This window comes from Anser cygnoides, chromosome 4 (assembly GCF_040182565.1).
Source record: "Anser cygnoides isolate HZ-2024a breed goose chromosome 4, Taihu_goose_T2T_genome, whole genome shotgun sequence".
Lineage (NCBI taxonomy): Eukaryota > Metazoa > Chordata > Aves > Anseriformes > Anatidae > Anser > Anser cygnoides.
Genome location: NC_089876.1, coordinates 35,959,821 through 35,977,616, shown reverse-complemented (window position 1 = coordinate 35,977,616; position 17,796 = coordinate 35,959,821). Strand labels below are relative to the sequence as shown.

At 35.2% G+C, this 17,796-nt stretch overlaps 1 long non-coding RNA gene across 1 annotated transcript in view; it reads left to right on the top strand.

The window, feature by feature from the left end:
• LOC106042461 (uncharacterized) overlaps positions 1-17,796 on the top strand; it is a 149,372-nt gene that overhangs the window by 116,361 nt on the left and 15,215 nt on the right. Inside the window, exons 14-15 of the long non-coding RNA XR_010831096.1 lie at positions 13,325-13,455; positions 13,807-13,869. This is a non-coding gene — a long non-coding RNA (uncharacterized lncRNA). The remainder of the gene's footprint in view (positions 1-13,324; positions 13,456-13,806; positions 13,870-17,796) is intronic.

Here is a 17,796-nt window from a genome sequence, read left to right as displayed (position 1 = left end):
ATTCAAACTTGGCTCAGCACTGCTTAACTTGGGAGGTCTGACTGGCTCATAACAGAAAATGTTGTGGCTACAAGCCACTATATTCATTTGGTCTCCATACATTTGGATTCACCTTCTGTTAATCACGTATATTTGATTATGATTCATCAGAAACTTCAAGAATGTATCTGATGGAGGAGAAGACATTTGAGAGGTTTTTTATTATTATTTTTTTAAAAGTCATGAGTAGTCTTGGGCTGGTCCTAAATGATTACAGAGAGCTAAACCGCCTACAGGAAGGGTGTCATATGCATACTTTTTTAAAGACTGTGATGGAGTTGTGATTGCTGAAGTGCTCCCCAAACAATTCCTCCGGTGATGCAGCTCCATATTAATTCTGACATGCATAAATGTCAGTTTCTTATATTAACCAATGAAACAGGCAATGGACTGTAAATTATTGCTCATTCCTGTCAAACACAAAATGCGTTGGCTGCTAGAAATGATATTCTTGCCTAGCAAGAAAAGTATTTAAAATGGGTCCTTCTGTGAGAGATTCCTTGAGGATACACCTTCTGAAAGTTCCTGCTGAAAAGATGCCTTTTATGCCATTGAGTATGTGCACTTAATTAATGTCTGCACATGCTGAGCAGGTTAAGTACACATCACATAAAATTTTCTTGGTGGATATCAAATAAGAATAGTCTTTAATACATAGAGATGGCTGCAGAATTATATTTTACCCATTAAAAAAAATCAGAATGAAACTTGGAAATTTGGCTATGAAACAAAGAACAAAAATAAGAACCAGGAAGCCTTTAGGATTTTTGTGAGGTTGGTTTGCTAACCTTTTTTGTTTGTAACCCAGAATTGCCCTTAACATCTATATCCATTTATAGCAGGAAGTCCAAAGGTGACAGTTACCTTCATCCTCTATTTATTTATTTATTTATTTATTTATTTTGTGAAATTTGAGTTCAGGTATAATACTACAGGTATTCTGGGGCTGATGTTACAATGTTTTCAGGAAGTGAAGCTCTTCCAGGGAATACATGGAAAACTTCACAGCTCCATCTTAAGGAAAGCTGTTCTGACATATGTTTCCTGAACCTGTAGGAAATTAGCAGGAATATGTGATAGGAACAATCTTTCTGTTTCTGGAAACGAGGTTATAGCTGAAGACTATGCTCCCACATGTTGCATAATTTCTGGTTGGCTTTTCTTCCCTGTGGTTGTGTGCAAGACTGCTTTGGCTATGGGAAAAGTCTCTTGCTTCTTAAAATCCACTATGACATTAATGATGAATAGTAAAGACCACTGCACTGCACTTTGCACGCTAGTCAGTCTTTGCGTTGCCTTATATCATGTACCATATGTACACTGTGACTTGGCTGGGTTCAAAAACTGTAACTGGCAACATTTACTCTGATTGTTCTTATAATGATCAAACAGTAACACAGTTTGACAGAAATTTTATAAACCATCATGTTGTAAAACAAAACCAGCATAAACTGGCTTGAGCAAAGAAGGTGTGTTTAAAAAGAAAAAAAGTTAATCAAAAGCACATGAAACTGGCCATCTGTGCAATTGTTGTGCGTTTTCAGTGTATGAAGGCAAATAAATACCACGAACCTTTTGTACAGTCAGTTTGAAGGTATTAAAAGATTTTTGAAAGTCAAGAAGAAAACTAAAGTGAAAGCTCTATAATTCACACTGAATCCACTGGTGGTAGTCAAGGAAGGATTTTTCAGGATTTGCCCTTTCTCCTTTCGTATCTGTAAGAACTGCCTCTTACACATCCTCAGCTTTTGCTTGTTTGGTTTCCATTTGGAATCTTAAATGTCAACACATGTGAGTTACGACATGGAAAAAAAATACTCTTACGAACTCAAAGGACCAGGTGGTGAGATACATGTCACCATTTTGCACCTAAGAACACGACGTGTTCGCAATGGGAATGTTATGTTTGTAGAATGAATACAGTGATTGCCCAGCCTCATTCTTCATAGGTATTTACCTACATCATAAATATATATATATATATGTATATATATGAGGTTATATATATATAAATCATCAGAACCAGGTAGTCATAAGGGATTCAAGAGAACCTGGTTCAGCAAAATCAGAGTTGCGAAGATAGGGTCTATGTAAAGTAACTAAAGAAAAAAGAAAACCAGGAGAGAATGCAAACATTTTGGCAAACAAACTGATGCACAATAGTGACAGGAAGAACAAGTGGCTGTCAATAAATCGGAGTCACAAGATTTTTTCATAACCTGAAAATCCAAACAGGATCATGGAAAAGTAAAAACAAGGACAGCACAAGCTTTTAGCAGAAGAATAAAAATTCCTAACATAAGAAGTCAATTATCTTAGGAAAACATACATAAAATGAATTAAGTAACAGTTCTATAAATACATCAGATGTTAGTTAAAGTAAAAAAAAAAAAAAAAAAAAGTAAAAAAACACAAAGAAAAGGACAGGTCTAATATTTATTTAAGTTACTTTTGGAAGAGATGATACAGAATACAGAGTAGGGTGCCAAGAATTTTTTTTCTTGCCTTTATTAAAAAAGGTTATTGTGACTAATGTGATTATTGTAATTAATGCAGTAATATGAAGGAGAAACAAAATGGGAAGAGCAAGAAGAGCCAAAATGTCAGGTTAAAAAGAAAAAAAAAAAAGAATTCAGGTGTATTCTTTGAAGAAGTTGAAAGTTATCAGCAAATGCTTACTGCACACTCTCAATAATTAACAGTTACCTCCTGGGACCCACTGGAAATAGATGAGACCCCAGATGCAAAAGATGATAATAACATGACACAATGTAGAACCACCCCTGATTTTCCAAAGTACAAGTTGTTTTGGTGGGACAGCAGCATATGTGATTTGTATTCATTTTAGAAATAGTTGTGACAGTTCTGAAACATATTTTCAGAAACAGATTAAGGAGGTGGTGCAAAGGGAGTTGGTATTAGCTTTAACATAGTCAGAGTCCAGTTCTTGTAAGTTACAGGCCACATTGGTATGAAAGTCAATGAGGATTTATTTTAAAGGCTTTCCTAGTGCCAGAGCAATTTAATCCTTCTGGTTATGGCATGGAGGATAGCTTTCAGTATATAACCATAAAGCGTGTATAAGCTTGGAAAAGGGTATAAGTTTAAATATGAAAGTGGAGTTGAGAACTTGCATAAATGTTTTGAAGTCAGCAACATAAAATTCAATAAAATGTTCTGTGTCCATTTGAAATAGGATTAATAAGAATTGACATGGTCTGCAGGAAAAAAAAAAAAGCATTAGTTTAGACAACTAAGCATATAGATAAACATTTGCACAAGTTACAATGAGAGCTTGTAGGATTTCCTACACTGGAGATTTTTCATGAAGATATGTGTGTGAGTGATGACCAAGATATAGCTCATATTATTTCTGAGCTAAGGAAAGGACTGGATGACTCCTTGGCACTTCTGTGAATTCATACACATGAAAAACCACTTGCAAATTTTATATTCATGGTTGCTACTTTATGCATGCAGTTGATGATGTGCATATTTTATTTAGCTTTCCTACTAGTGTCCACAGCAAATGCAGATTAAGCTGTCATCTCTATGACACTCTGCCATCACAGATGCATTGGCATATAGGCAAACACATTATAAAGTACTGTAAATGCTCTGAGAGAAATAAGAAACTATAGTTCATCACTGTGTCATAAATTTCTTGCCATGGAAGTAAAATAAAAGCTGCAGTAGGTCTGCTTTGAAAACTGGGATAATACCTACATTTAAAAATGAATAGAAAATTCATTCTTTGCTACATTTATTTTTAGTCATTTGTTCTTGGTAATGTGTCAGGTCATCTTTTTAATTTAGGTAGGTCAGTCATTACACCTATGACATTAATTCACACAACATATGAGCCTTCCTTAGCACACTGATTGTATACATGCTTTATTTATAAACACAAGCAAAATGAATTATCTTTCTATGTGCAATTATTTTATCTGTGTCTCTCCTCTTGGGTTGGGCAGTAATTTCTTCCTTACACTCATATAGTGAAATTAGTTCATTAATTCAAAACTTTTCCTCAAGTGATTCCCTCTTTGTCCTCTCAAAAGAGCTAAGGAACAACCAACTACTTGCTGTCATTTTCATTAGATATTCTTAATAGAACTGAGTACATATTGATGCTAATTTCATCTAGCATAATTATTGAAGTCCCTGTTATACCATTTATTACAGCTAAAGTACATTGATTCAGGGAATTCAGAATATAATATTGTCATGTAGAAAGAATGCCAACTTCTGGTCACAAAGTTGTAAATAAGCATATCAAGATAATCCTTAAAAAACTTTTATCTGAGGTCTCCTGGGGGATGCGAGAGAGGAATTGATGTTAGAGAAGGCAGAGCAGGAAAGAGAGGTGCTAAAGTGGTAACTGGAAGAAAATTCTTTAAGCCAGCCTTCAGATCTGTGTGACTGAAGATCCTGAATTGTAAGAAGGAGAAGGTAAGAGGGAAAGGTGGGAGCAGAAAGGACGACAAAGAATGAGCAGGGCAGGTTGTAGTGCAAATACACATTAGAAAAATGTGGTCTGTGTCTTACTTATCTGGCATTTTTAGCATTATGATTTATTTAGGCAATTTTTCCCAAATCAGTAACACTTTGTATATGCATATACAAATTAAGAGATTGGAAAACCATTTTTCATGTTACATATTTTTGAAAGCAAACTCAGTGCAGTGCTGTCAATACAGAAAGGATTAGTGGGAACAGAAATGGTTTATTAGAATATGGACACGAATGGCAACAGGAAGGTCATAATTATTATAACTAAAAGGGTTGAGAGCTAGATAAAGAGAAAAACAACGGATTCTTTGACTGCCATTATACATATATATATATCCTGCCAAACTATAAAGTTTGTTGACTGCAATTTGACTAAGAGTAGCCCATCTTGATTTTCTGTGCAGAATTTACAAATATGGGAACTGTGCATTACTTTGTTACACTCCTTGTAGCACATAGCAGCATAACTGATGGTTGCAATCCTCTATCAGTTTTATGGCTTTTGTTTGTTGCTGCAAATATGCAATAGATACTATAGAAAGATACACAGAAACAAAACAAAGGAAGAAAATGCTGAAATTCATGTGAACTTTGGGGAGAAACACAAATTCAAACTATACCAAATGTTTTAGTTTGCCTCAGATAAATAAAATAACCCAGTGGGACCACATCCCTGTAGTAAGAGACAGACTTTACCTGCCAGTGATTTGAGGCAGATGTAGATTCAGCTGGCTTGGCTGCAGTATGATGTGAAAGAAACACAAGCTTTTGGGGGTTTTATAGCTGGAGTTTTGCTGAGTGCAGCTGCTCCCTCAGCATATTATTAACTCAAAAACATGTTCATTAAAAAAAAAAAAAAAAAAAAGATTCCTGGCGCTTCTTTATCATGCAGGGATCTCTTGGACTACTCTGAGGGGATGTATTTGAACATTGCTGTGGAGGATGTGATACACTAAGATTAATAGAAACAAAATGGAATCTAAAGAATAGTAGTGAGGGGGAAAAAGAGACAAAATGGCAAATATTAGAGGTGTGTCCCTCTGGAGCTTTCCTTAACAAGCACCCAGTACCCTAGCAGGGATTTTCAGATCCAACTCAACAAACATATTCAAAAACTCATCACCCCTCTTCATCCTCTATTTTGTTTCTGTGGAAACAGCATGGCTGTGTAGGTTCTAAAGAGATGAATAATACAATGGCAGTAGTTTTGTAGATTCATAAGATAATTGAATTTAAGGCTGGAAAGTGCCTTCTGAGATCTCCCATGCCCCAACAGGAGAATCAAATATGCTTACATCTCTCTTAACACATTTGTCTAAGGGCTTCCAGTGCTGGACCAGACCACTGCAATAACTTTCCCCCAGTGCATAACTTATCTTTGCTGATGAAGTTTAAGCCCATAACTTTGTCTGTTTACTGTTATATCTATACAAGGTTTAATAGCTATTCTCTTTTTAGTTTACTTTCATTGATTTGAAAGCCTTTGTCAGCTTTATCCTGTCTTGTCTGGGCCTCAGATTCAACCTTTGCTTTTACCTTTCTGCATCCCCTTTTCCCTCTCTCCATGTCACCTTCCCCTTTATTCTTCACCCTTTCTCATTTTTGTCACCCCTTTTTTGAATCTAAATGGTGTTTCCAGGGCAAGCGTCCAGACACTTCCTGGCACTGTCACAGGAAGGGCTCCTTCTTTTGTGTTTCACAGGGAATATTGTACAATACACCCCAATGTGATGCCTAATGCTTTACACAGAGCAAAATATTGATTTATGTTCAGCTTCTGATCCACCACACTCCTTAAAACCTTTTCTCAACAGCTACAGGTTAATCATTCTCCATTCTGGTTTTGTGAGTACAGTTCTTCAGACCTATGCTAAGTATTTTCTTTGCTGATTTTATTTGACCCTATATTTTCTAAGCTAATTTTCTAAGATTATACTGAATTTTCCACTCTGTCCTAATCTGTTCCTCCCAATTTGATATGTTTTGAGCATTTAGTAATAAGACTTCTGGGACTGTGTCCTCATTTGTTGGAAGTATAGGTTTCCTTTCATTGAAGTATGCTAAATGCATCTTGGAAATGACTGTTATGGACTGAAAGCTGTTTGAAAAATGTTATTTGAGGATGATTCTTGGGATTTATCTCAAAAGTGTACTGTCTGGGATGGCTAGGGACAAATTCTTCTGGAGGAAAGTGCTGTGATGCTAATATCTATAGGCATGGTTAAGGATTTGGCTTTAGCTTAAGAATCATTTGCCAGACTGCTTTGTTACAAATTTTACCCTGGGCAAGGGGCATACTTAAGCACATCTGGTATACAGGGTATACTTAAGAGATCTATGATATAAAAAATAAGGTCTTATGCTACTTATTTGTACTGAATTTATTTATTTAATCCTGAATACAAAAGGCTCTGGCCTATTCCACCATAACACATAAGGATATAATGAGGTGACAGTCTGAAAAATTTGATTTTACTGAGTGAATCATTCTGCTGCATGAACACTCTGAGCATTGCTGTACATTACAGCAAATCATACTATGCAGTGCCTTTCAAGTTTGCATAAATACAATATCGTATTGTCAGCGAGCCCACCTATTTGCTCTACCATACTTGTTAAAATGTAGTCTGGCACATGTGTTCTGCTTGCGACTATGCAAGTGCAAATCTAAGTATTTTAGTAATTAAAAAATATATATTAAAAAGACTCTTTTGGTCAGATCCTCATGTAGTCCTTTAGATGTCAGTCTTTTAATGAAGACTGTTATTGATTGACTGATGAGTTAATGACAGAATGTTGAGGCAAAATGTATGGCTTCTGCAGCATTTCTTGTGGTGGTTTTGTGTACATCTTCTGCTGAACTGGATGTGACTTGAAGAAAACAGCTCTCTGGAGTGCCCTTATGCCATGCTATGCCATAGTCAGGAAAGTTGAGCTATTAGGTTTCATTTTCTATTGACTTTCCTAAGTAAGTTTGTTTTCCTTTTCCCCGTACATAATTTTCTTCTGCAGCAGCTCAGTGATACACATATACTTATTATCTTAAACCAGAAAATAACCTAAACATTAGTACTAAGCTATCTATGATGTTTCCTGTCAGCACTTGACTCTTCTACCCACAAAATGCTCATACATTAATATATTACTAATGCACTGCGTTAAAATCCATCAGATGTTACCCATATATTATGTTGATACATTTTGCATAAGATACATGTACAGGGATGTTTTACTGAATATTTACAAGAAGGGGTGATGACAGTAAAGTTAGAACAAATGTCATACTTCTTCAGGAATTTTCAGGATACAATTCATCTGATTTCATTCAATCTGTAATAACCCACAGCATTCCCTCACATGAAACACCTATTTAGTACCAGAATCCACACACCTACTTTCAAACCCAGCTTCATTCACTGTTTGATTTATTGATACATTAAGTGGGTTTTCAGACCTAACAAACAGCCCAAAATAATCATTTCACTTCCACTTTTCCTCCAGGACAGCAAGGGTCAGTTTCTGTTGTAAGTTCTTAACTCCAATTTAGAATTAGCTGGAAGTCATTAACACTCAATATAAATTCAACAGTGAGCTTGAAATGAGCTGGTAGTCTGACTGGGCTTATACAAAACCTCCATCCTTAAAGCGGAGGTAAATCCTTCTCAGCTAACAATTTTTTGTGTCAGATTTATTGAACGATATTGTTGCTGCTGTAATTCAGAGATATACATAGAAGTTTCAGACTATTGATTGCTTTCTGGGCTCAAGAGAAAAAGAACCTTGCCCCTTGGATGTCCCATGGCATTGTTTTACTGGTATACTTTTCAGAAGGGCGTGTTGAAGTATTTGGATCCATTGCAAGCAGTGATCATGTTTACATCTTTGTAAAATTTACCAGTGGCACAGTTCTACTGGAATGGCTGAAAAACTGTAAGATGAAATGGCATATATTGTTTACACATACAGATACCCAATCTGCACGTGTAAATCAGGTATTTCTGCATATACATAACCTGGTAGGCAGATAGATGGTCAAGTGCATGTTGGATTTTATATATGTCCTTATGTGCCCTTACAAACTCCAATTGATCAATTGTACATGTGCTTTGGAGGTTAGTGATTAAATGGGAGCCTTACCTTTCAAACTATGTTTATTAGTATGAAAAAAAGAAACGCTAAATCTATGATTAAAACATCAGATACTCAGTAATTGGCAGTTCGTCTTAGTAACCCAGAAAATGTTCTTACCTTTTCCTCGTTTATCATTTGAAGTTTTTGAGATAAGGCAACTGGAAGCAATAACAATTTTCCAAGCCACTGTTTTGTGACTATGTCTGTGGGAGAGACCAGGAGAAGACTAAAGAAAATGATATAGGAACTATTAAGGGGACAGGGAGACACAGCACAGTCTAACGTGGAGAACGTGTACCATGGGAAACATTTTGGCTAACAGATGCTTTGAAAAGTGAGAAATAAACTGTCTCCTTTGATTTGATTTTACTTGTGGTCAAGAAGAGAGCACCTTGTCAATTGCTGTAAATAAATGAAGAAACATTATAGAACTCCTAGCTCCCACACCATTTTCCCCTTATAATGGAAACAGCCTGCAAGACTTCTCCTCCTCCTCCTCCTCCTCCTCCTCCTCCTCCTCCTCCTCCTCCTCCTCCTCCTCCTCCTCGTTCAAGTGAAATATGAGCAATGCTCTTAGTTTTGCATATACTACATACTGCTAACCTTCTTCACTTTTCCTCATAGCATAATGGATTGCTATCATAAACTCATGACTGCTTTGAAAGTAAGTCTTATGCCAGGCAGACATTTCCTGTTGAAAGATGAAACTTTACATTGTAGCAGTGTTTTTACTTTGCTGACCTGAAAATAAGTTGCTCAGAGCATGGCTTAACATTTTCTAATTAGGGAGAGGTGGAAAGCACATATTTTGTGCTACAGAGGCAAAGGCTTTGTGCAAATACGCATTTTTCTTTAAAAATTGCAAAGACTTATGGAAGTTTCTATTAACAATTTGTGATGCCCAAGGGCAATTTGTATTTTGGTAAAAGTTACTGTTTTCTTTGGTTGAGATCATCTTTTAAAAAATAAAATATTGTCACTTAACATGAGGTACTACATCAGTAAAGGATTTTTGTTGTTCTCTATCATAACATTATAAGTTTTTGACAGTTTTACAATTTCTTCTTATGAATTTGAAAATGTCTCAGGGAAAATGGAATGGATAGGATTTTAAACTCAGAGGTCATCTTGAACTGCATTTTGTATCAATTTAATTGGCAGATTTGCCTTAAGATGATACCTATAGGCTATTGCTCAGATCTAGTAAAATAAGAATAAATAAGAATAGTCTTATTTTCTATTGCTTTCTCTTTCCCATTCACTGCTCAACATGAATATTTTAGTTTATGGCAGTGCTATTCTGTTCAGTAGAAAAAGGAAAGATATTTAAAAATATTTTTTGTTGTTGCTTGTTTGTTTGTTTGTTTGTTTTTCCCATGACAATGAAAAGAAAGGTTTCCTCTATGTGGTTGTGATTTAGGAGCAATTCAAATGTTCAGAATTTCTGGCTGAAATCTTTAGTTTGACTGCAATTTTTATGTGATGATTCCTTAACAGAATTGCTTGTGCTGCATGTACTGGCATACATGTACTGCCATTTTAATCTGCCATATTTTGGCCTTCAGAAAATGGCTTTACCTCATGAAATTTCCCATTAACTTACATTTTGTAGTCTAGATAGGAAGCCAACAACCTTAATTTACATGAGACACTAAAAACAGATCTCTGGAAAGAAAATATTGGGATATATATTTTATTTCTTCATGAAAAGCCAACATTTTACATGGAAAGACAATACTGTTAGTGCAAATATTCTTTTATGTGAAACTCCTGGTTTTGTTCATAAATAAATACTTGGCAATGTTAGACTAGTAATCTGTGCAACTTCATAGAATGTTTCAGAATATGCAAGTTAGCTGCATATTGAAAAAGAGATAGTGATAGGACTAGGAATATAATTTCCAAGCAATTTATTTTAATTCTACATGTTTTCAAAGTCCTTGGAAGATAATGGGTGACAATGCAAAGAGGTATAGATATGTCTTCACAAGGAATGGGTAGACTTTTTCAAAGATTCTCCAGTTGCACAGATATGGCCCCAATTCAGAAGCCATGAAACATGCTAGTTTCACAGGACATCACAAATATCTAGTTGTTTAAACTATTAATATATGTACATATGGAAACTGGTTATTTGGTTAATCAAGGAGCATACTAATACATTAAACTAAGGTTTTCTTCCTGTAAAACTTCAGCCAGTATGATGAAGTTTCCATACTGGCAGTCTGTTATGAAAGAATATGAAAGGGAAATTGTTTCACTGGCTTAGGTCCTACATATGGACAATTTCTTTGTAATTCTCCTTGAGGAACCACACAAGCCTAGATTATTTATTTCATCATAGAAGAACCTGAAAGAAGTCCAGTCCAAAAAGGCGTAGTCCTCTAATGTCTATTCTCTCACAAGTTGGATGAGAGCAATGAAGCTTTCATGAATCCTGAGAAGCATAGCTGGGAGTAAAATAAAGTGCGATGTGATGGAGTTATTTTTTGTGTATGCGAAAGTTTGCACAACAGAGAACATAACCCTAAAGATATCCTTAAAAAATGAATGGAATTTATACATGCTTTGCACTATTTTGTACTAAGAAATCATACTGGGAAAAAAAAACTAAGACAATGCCTGTAAGTATTTTTTATTGAAGATGTATTTTAGATTTGTTTAATTTGAATTACACTAAAGTCACCTGGCTATTATGTCTCATTAAGATAACTATGATTTTGAAAGTTAATCACTATGAAACTTGGAAGCAGAAAATACAGTAAGACTTCATGATTGCTATTCTGAAAATCTATCTTAAGTTACTTGTATATGAATATATTTTATATCATCTCAGAAATGTCCTGTAAATGCTCAAAATGGTGAGGTTACTGTAATTTTAGGAACTTCACATCAGAAGGGTCCTTCAGTGTTAATTAACACAACTTGTCATAATTATATGAATAAGTACTTCAAAAACACTTGGTGAGAGTGGCAAAAAAAAATAAAATTAAATTAAAAAAGTTCCCCTCTATCCTTACTTATTGAACATGCCAAAATATTAGCATGACACTTGAACAGTCCTGCAATCTACTCAGTCAAATTGTTGATATATATATAAAGAAATAATCTGAGAGGGCTTTAAAGAAAGCAAATGGAATGACTGGTGTTCCCATGTGTTTATTTGATTTACTTTTAATAACTCAGCACATAAATAATTCAGACCCAGCTGCTCAGATTTAATATCCAACAACAGTAGCAACTCTATGTTGTTTTTTTCACTTACGCAAATGTTGCTGAACACAGATTGAGTTTACATTCCTCCTTCACTCTGTGAGCAATGCTTTAAATTATAATTACAAATTAGTGTACCCAGTGCTGTTTACTCTGCATAGTAATTATATTTCAAATCATGATTTAAAATGTAATTTAAAATGTAATTATATTTCAAAGAACAGCTTTATACAAATATGACAAATTTGTATGTTTAAGCTTGTTTTAATTTTATTTTATCTTTTAAAAGTAAAGAGAGTATTTTTAGATTTTATTTTACCACCTCTGTAAAATGACCCTTACCCTTGCTCCTTACTTCTTCCATTCCCCAATATATATATCCATATAATTTTTGAGTAGCTTCCAGCACAACATAACTGCTTTCACAGACTGTGCTCTCCACCTCTGAGGTGCATGTCCAAAATATTTTACTTGTTTAGTTATTTATTATCATCATCAATTGGGAAAGCAGGGAAGGACAGAACATTTCTTTCTTACTTACTTGTTTGTTTGTTTAAACTTGGATGATTCAGAGTATTTTTTTTTTCCTCCTTTTTCTTTCTGATCCCATGTGAGTGCTGGGACTTCTGTTTAGATATGTTGCAACTATATCTGCAGTGTGACATAACAGGATTCCAAGTTACGTGTTAATCAATTGCACCTCAATTGTAATTAAAATGTGCAATAATTATCTATACTATCAGCAAAGATAGCTGAGCTGAAAGAAAAATGCTCATTTTAAGTAGAAAAATAGCATATAGCTAACTAGGACAAACACAGAACTGGTGAATTCTAGTTTGTTGACAGAACAGATGTATATTTTAACTAGAAGGTGAATTATTATTACAGTTTATCAACAGTATCCACAATCAAAGTACCTGGAATTATGTGAATTTTTCTTGATATGTCATGACGTATCTATTAAAAAGATCATCAATATATGATGAGATCATCAATATATGATGAGATGGGACTCCATCCCATGTGAAGATGTACAAATTAAGCTTGCATTAGGTTTTCTAACATCCCCAAACATTGCAGAAGGTGTCCATTTCCTAAAAACCTTTCTTGCCTCCTGAAGACATTACCATACCTTACACTGATCCAATCAGTTGTATTTGTAGGATTAAGCAAAAACAGGTGGGAAGACCTAGTTACAGGGCAGTGGCTCCTCACGTTCATGCAGCTTTAGGATAAAACTCCTCTATTCCACATTGTTCTTGAAGAGATTTGTCTGGGAGAATCCAAAGCAGTCAGGCAGTGAACTAAAAATGATGTGGACGTTCAAAAAGTTCAATACTCAAATGAGAGTTCTGGTATTCTTTTCTTAAGCAGTAAAGTTAAAGATAGTGATTTGTTAAACATTAAGGATGTGTCCTTTGATTCCAAGGCAAAGGTACCAGAGAAGACTGGGATGAAAACTTACATTGCTGAGATGTGATCTCTCTGGCCTGATGCACTGTCCCAAGTGGCCAAGGAAAAGCTGGGTTTCTCTGAATGTGTAGTGACACTTCCTACAAAGTGAGTCATTTTTAACTTTCTCTCATTTTTAGTTTAAATGAAATCAGTCCATCTCCTGGTTTCACTTGAATTTTTAAAAGAGACTTAAACAAAGGCAAAATGTTCTGTTTTCTCTTTTATTTTGAATGTACATTCATACAGTCTTCATTGTTTTACTTAAACTAAAACTAATTACATACCTTTTCCATATATAAAAGAAACACATGCATTTTATTATATTTTCATATGGATGAGGCATTCTTTTTTGACAATATATTTAGGGGTGAAAAAAGAGAGCAGTGGATGCTGCTTAGAGCCCCAGCCATCTTTATGAATTGCTATTTATTCATTTCCTTTCCTTCTTGTCTCCAGGAAACCTTGAAGGTGGCCAGGATCATCTCAGCAGACTGAAAACTGATTGAAGCCTCAGAGGAGGTAATAATACTTTCTCATTCCTCCCTCATTTAATCTTGACAAACTAGCCGTAACTTGCTGTGGATTAGCAATGCACAATCTGGCATGGTAGGACAAACAAGGTTTAAAGTATGTCTTTAAACTTCATTAAGGGTTTTCCATTCCCATATGATTAGAAAGATTTTTGTTTGGATCTGAACTGCAGTAAAAGCTGGGTCATTGGGTTAATGGACAATTAATCTATAAATCCATTAAGTTATGATAATGGTGTGGAATAGATTTTTAAATCTGAATGGAGTTAGTGTATGCTGTTTTCCCTTCTTGTTGCTTGTTAAGGTAGAACATACTTTGTTCGTTCCAGTTTAGGAGATATTTTAACTGTCTAAATAACCAGCAATGCTTTTACTTGCCCTTGGTATGAGTTTTCTTCTTAGCGGACTATGTAAATCCTTCAGCTGAATGGCGTGTATTTGTGAGTATATGCAATAAACCTCCCTCTGAAAGTGAGTGACCGGTTTTTATGAGTGTTGAATGTGTAACTAAAACAGTGTTTCCCTTCCACTCCACACAACTGAACAGAGGTTTTGCACTCAAGATGTTTTAATCATATCACTGTCATACTGTACCCTTTATCTAGAACTAAGTATCAGCCAAAAATTACTTGAAAATTAGCCTGCGTTTTGCTCATATAAGTTAATGAATCCTTGTGAATTTTCAAGACTGGGCTGAATTTCAAGATTGGAACAAAGCTTAAAGCCAGGTGAGTTTTATTGTAAATATTTCCCGCATGGATCCAGCAACAATCTGATCCTGTTTAACTAGTTTAACTAAATGCTTGTGTAACATCAAGGCCTGGATGACAGACTCTTTTATTTGGAAAAAAGAAGTAAAAAAAGAGTGATAATATGCTACTGTTGAAACTGTGTGATAAAATTACAAATGTGCAGACTGAGATAGTGTTACATATAAATATTGCTGTTGGCGTGCAAATTTCTTCATCTGTACTTATTTATATACATATATCCATAGCAAGCAAAGGCCTTAAAATTTTGTGGACTCATCTAACTTAGTAGCATACTAACAAAAATACTGAATTGTCTGAATTGTTCTCTGTATGTGTACAGATTTGTAAGATCCAAGACAAAATGTATACTTCTAGTTACACCTTCTTGATCAAATATTTCTAATCTTGGTGGATATGAACCCTTTTTTAAAGGCCTTGAACCTTCAACAAGTCTCCTTACAAAAAGAAAGAAAACAAAGAATAAATGAGGAGATTCAGGGAGAGAACTAGAGGTTCAACAGACGAACTAGCACCTCACAACTGAAAGCAAATTGCATACTTCTGCTGAAAAGACAAGAGCATAGAAATCTGTGCCCATCCATAAATCCCTTTTTGCCTCCAACCCCTCAGCCCCAAAAAGAGTCCAAAACATTATTTTCTTTTAGAAGCAGATGGAGCTAACATAGAGATGCCTTTACAGTGGAAAGCAATTGCTTCAAGATGGACCACAGTGGCTGATAAAAATAAATAATGAATAAATAATAGTATGTGCTATGTTCTTGCCTAGCGTAAGACATAGGGATTTATGTAAAGATCACCCACCAGTTTTCTAAAAAGTATTTGAAATCTGTTCCAAATAGAGAACACATAGTAAATACACAGTACCAATTCTCTCATTTAAGATATGTGATTATGTAGGCAAAAAAGCAGAGCAGTATATCCGCTTTGAGCAAATGTAACTAAAGTAAGTTCACTTATGCTAAGGCAAATCTGGTGTGACTAGATGAAGAAATAGGTAGCAGAGCAGGACAAACATCCACCTGGAGCTCTTGTTGGGTGGTGGTTTTGTAGTATTCTAAGGGTTAATGTTTTTTAAGCTTCTTTTAATTGGAACTAAAGATTGTGTAAAAGTTTTCTTTTTATAGCATTAGTCTGCAGATTAATGTTTCCTGTGTTTTAATGACATGTTCCCCAGCAGCAGATGAGTGGTATAAAAATGTTTAATTAAAGTCAGTCATAGCCTGCTGGCAAGCAATGACCTTACCTTCAACTCAATGTAGTGGATAAAGAACTTGCAGTCTTTTTTCATTCTTTAACATTTGAAACATAAAAGCATAAAAGGCACAAAGTGGTGATTTTTTTTTTTATTTATTTTTTTTTGCATACCTTGCTGCATGTTGGCCAGAATCACAATACAGTAATATCTGTTTTCTTAAAGCTATTTTCTTTATTTCCTCGTTGAAGCTTACCAAGGGATGTGTGTTTGTGTGTGTGTGAAGTGGGGAGATAGAGACACAAAGAGGGCTGAAAATTCAGCAGATTTTCTGTTTCAGCTGCAGCTTCTGTGTTGTTGCCTGTATCTAAACCAGAGAATTAGCTAGTTTAGACAGATATTAATATAACCATTGCACTTAAACAAGGCTTTGCTTACTACTAACTATTCCCTAAGGCATTTATTAGTGTAGGCATGCATTCTATAAATTATACAGAGTGCATGACACTATGTTTGAGAATATCACCTAGATGTGTATGCATTTTAATCCATCTCTGTTATGCAAGCAAGTTGTTTTTTTTTTTTTCTTTTTCTGTTCCCCTTACCTTGTACTCTCCTGTTTCCTTTGAAAGCTTCCACTCATGCTGCAACATGAAGGAAAGAAAATCTGTCTACCATTATATGCTGATACAATTAAATGCACAAGCTGGCTAGCATTTCCGTGGGTTGGCTGCAAGTCAGGAAGGTACCCGTAAAAATAAAAAAGTAAAAATCTGTGTGTGCATGCATTTGTGTATGTGTGCGTATGTACATAGATATATATATAAAATACAATATAACCAGGACATGGCAATTATTTTTCTCCTGGTTTTAAAATGGATTCCACTCTGTTATCATTGCCAAAATAAAATAAAATAAACCAAGTGTTTCTTTCAATACATCTTGCAGTCTTTATCAGCTCAATAAACATACACTGGAAAACCAAAGAGAAACAATTGGTGTTCTTTAGCAGAGAGAGCGAAACAAAACCAGACATTCTGAGAGTTTATGAGAGCATGTAAAAAGATCATTTCCTGAAAAAGTTCCTAGCTATAACGGGAAGATCAAAATGACCTGATTGGGAGATGGTGTTAGTCACAAAATATGATATACATGTTGCATTTTGGAGCTATCGTTTACTTAACACTTACTGTTGTTGGACTGAGAAAAAACAACACCTGTTGCTACCTTATTGAATGTAGCAAGAATAATGAAAAGTGTGGAAGAGGTGGGGTGAGGAAGAAAGTAGATGCTAGAAAGAGCCAGCATTGTGCTGAGAGGACACATTGCGGTGTGAGTGAAATTCCCTTCCAGTAACCCCTGGATCAACTTAGCTCTGCTACCTACAAACTTCTGGCTCACTGACAGAAAAATAAGCCATGCAATATTCTGCTTACATGAAGAATAAAACCAGCTCAGCCCCTGTCAGTACATACGGTTTTCTCTATGGCCCTGTTGCATCAGGTGCTTTTATTTGCTGGTTACTAAACTGGGAAACAAAGTTTGGTACAGTCCCAAGGTTATTTGCCGGGCCTGTCAGGACTATCTTGCAGATACTCAAGATGCAGTTATATATTTCAGTGTATATATCATTAACCCAGATATAATATCATCTCCTCAGCTCACATGGAAATAGTAAAAGAATAATAGTGAATACGACAGGTTGGAAATAATACATCAAAGCTCTTTTTTATTTTTATTTTTATTTTTATTTTTATTTTTTGTAAAACTGTGCATTTCACATTTGACTTGTAAATTCAATTATCTATGAAAAGAAGCCCAAAAGTATCCCAATGAAAAACTTTACTGTAAATGTGTGGAAATGATGACTAGTGAAAGTTGCATTGGATGTTTCATGCACTCACCTTCCCCTGCAGTCCAGGGCCCAGTTAGCTCCTGTGAAGCACCAGGT